We start from the raw sequence: 3,411 nt of genomic DNA, 5'->3' as shown, positions 1-3,411 counted from the left end.
ATCATAGATTGATTGATACCTCGAAAAGTGGTTGTTTTTAATAAACGGTTTGATTTTATTAAACAACAAGTTTGGTCCCGGAAATTAGAAACGGGTTCGGGGAGTCGGTTACGCCGAGGAAGGATTAGCACCCTCGATAACGCCAAAATTGGTACCTTAGTTGATTATTATGTCTTAAGGAAATTGAAAACTTAGAAGAATTAAAAATACGATCTTGTATTAAAAGTGAAAATTTAGAAAATGGCATATTTCACATTATTCGAGAAGAGAATCATATCCAGTAAGTTAGAATACAATGTCTCAATTCCCATACGGAATAAAAATTTTACTTATTTAAAAGATTTTTATATCTCGGTTTAGGAAAGGGATCATGCCCAGTAAATTAGGACACGATCTTTTCTTAATTCCCGAGATCGTTTCAAAACTTGAGTTTGAAAAGATTAGTGTATTTAGATTTATTATGGAAATCGAAACCCAGTAAGTTAGGGTACGATCTCTCGAATCTAAACACAAAATATCATTTTTTTAAACAAATTTTATTATCGAGTGAAATAAAAACATGAAGTCGTAGTAAAAAATGTGAAAGCAAATTACATTGTTATACATGACAAATCATAATGAATACAAAAGTGTAAAAATGATACGAGCAATAGCAACAATATAAAAAAATAAAGTCAACCTACAATCATATAAAATAACAATGTATATAAACAAATAATTAAACATTCGTTCAAAATAATAATGAAAATGAAATAAATAAATAGTGAATACATTAAAATGTAAAGGGATATATATATATATGTATAGACAAAAATAAATATGTGTGTATTCATAAATTACAATATATATATAAAGTATATTTTAAAATATAAAGAAGAAAAATATGCATATATATAAAATATGTATATATATATATAGGTGTATAAAATTATGGAATATGAAAATAATGAAATGCATATATAAAGTAGCGCATAAAAATATGTATGTACAATTAAAGTTTAAAAATAATGAAAATATACATACGTATACAAATAAATACGTTAATTTATATATATATGTTTAAAATATATTGAAAATATGTATGTATATGTCTATGCAAATTAAGATATACAAAAAATATAAATACATACATATAAATATATATACTTATAAAATAAAATATGTATATGTATATAGATATATATAAAAAGAAATATGAGTATACGTATATATATTAAACAAATATATATGTAAATATTACAAGCACTTATATGATAATAATAAGACATATATATAAAAAATACATAAGTAAATATGAATAGAGATATAAAAGTAACACAATAATACAATACTAATAATAAAATATAATAATAAATAATAATAATAATAATAGCAAAAGTACTAAAAGAGGACTAAATCGAAGTAAAATAAAAAATACTGGTAGATTCGAAATAAAAAAGGACTAAAAGACTAAATTGTAACACGCACGGAAAGAAGAGGGACCAAAATGGAAAATAGACCAAAATCTCAAAACGCGGCGCTTCAGGGGACTAAAATGAAACAGAAATAAAAATTTGTGGTCAATTAAAACAAAGAAATAGCGAAATAGGACCAAATTGAAACACGCCACAAGTCAGAGGGACTGCGCGCGTAAATAGCCCAAAAATTAAAAACACGCGGATCCTTCGGGTCGGGTCGGGTCGACGCGCGGATCCCTTTGCTAAACGGCGCGTTTCACGTTTAATATAAATACTAAAAAGCTAAAAAAACAGTTTCATCTTTTTTTTTTAATAAAACAGAGAGAAAACTCTCTCTTTTTCTCTCAGGTCCGGCCATGGTCCGGCTTAGGATTTCCGACGAGTCTCCGCAGCAGAGCCACCATGTGTGGTGGCCGGAGGTTCAAAATCGGACCTTTTTGTCTTTTTTGAAGTCCATGGCCTCCAGGCCATAGATCCGGGGCTGAATCTCCTGAATCGGAAGCCGAAGACTCGAAAAATGGGGTGAAATCCTTCGCCTTCCTCCCCTTCCGGCGCAGCGCAGGTAAGGTTTTGTTTTAACTCCTTTTTTACTATCTTTATTTATATATATATGAAGAGAAAAGAGAGCAAAATAAATAAATAAAAAACTTCAAACTGAAGAGAAAGAGACCTTGAATCTGCCTTTTTATTTTGTTTCGGTTGAATCTATTTTTGTTTTGTTACAAAGTTGCCAGGGAAGAGCCAAAGAGAGTTATATGCTTGGCTTTTATAGCCGATATTAATTCCTATTTTTTTGTTTTCTTTTTCCTTTCTTTTCTTTGGCTGTTGCGTGTTTGCTTCCTTGTTGCATGGTGATTGACTTGGAGCAGGTGGCGCAGTGGAGTGGGTGGTGACGGCTGTGAACAGAGGGCAGGTGAGGAGGCCAGGAGCAGGTGCGGCACAACAGGGGGCTAGGGTTTCTGCTAGGTGTTTATGTTTGGGCTGATTGGGTTAGGCTAGTTGGGCCTGGGTAGTTTTTAGGTTAAAATTTGTTATTGGGCCCTGGGTCAAAAATTGGGCTTGTACAGCTGCCCCTCTTTGCTCGTTGTCGTGTAACGATAACAGAGCAAAGACTAAGAAAGACCAATTTTTGTCCAATCTTTGCCGAGTATTGACTTCTCTTGACGCTTCTTTTCAAGTAACTTTATTCTAGTCCACTGTGTCTTGTTGCGTCGACCCACTCACTGTAACTTCCAAAAGACAAACTTGTAGCTTCAATCCACTCTATTGTAGCTTCAGGGGTAAGGTCCATCATTTTGACCCGCTCACTGCAACTTCGGGAGATCGGACTCATATCCTCAACTTGCCCACTTCACTTCAAGGGGATAAGATTCGTGACTTCAACTGCTTTACTGCAACTTCAGAGAGACAAGGTTTGTGACTTCGCTTCCATCTATTCCACTACAACTTTAGAGGAATAAGATTAGACATGATAAGAATTGCTATCTACTGTTCGCTCCGCTACAACTTTAGGGGGACATGACTTGTTGTTTTAGTCTATTCCACTGCATCTTCAGGGAAATAAGACTTGATGCGATCTACTCTGCTGTAACCTCAGAGAGATAAGATCCTTTATAATCCGCTCCACTGTAACTTCAGGGAGTAGGATAGTGTCTTCGATTGCTCCGCTGTAATCTCAGGGAGATAAGATCTCTTATTTAATCCGCTCCACTGTAACTTCAGGGAGATAGGATAGTGTCTTCGATCTGCTCCGCTGTAATCTCAGGGAGATAAGATCTCTGGCTTCAATCTGCTCCACTGTAACCTCAGGGAGATAAGACCTGAATTCTACTAACAAAAAAGATCTTTAATCTCCATGTACTCAAGGGATAGACTATCGATCCCGCTGTAACTCAGGAGAAAGATCTGAAATCTTGGTGTTCACTGTAACTCAGGAGATAAGACCTGTATAATA

The sequence above is a fragment of the Gossypium hirsutum genome, chromosome A11 (assembly GCF_007990345.1).
Source record: "Gossypium hirsutum isolate 1008001.06 chromosome A11, Gossypium_hirsutum_v2.1, whole genome shotgun sequence".
NCBI classification, from domain to species: domain Eukaryota; kingdom Viridiplantae; phylum Streptophyta; class Magnoliopsida; order Malvales; family Malvaceae; genus Gossypium; species Gossypium hirsutum.
Note: the sequence above shows the minus strand (reverse complement) of the source record.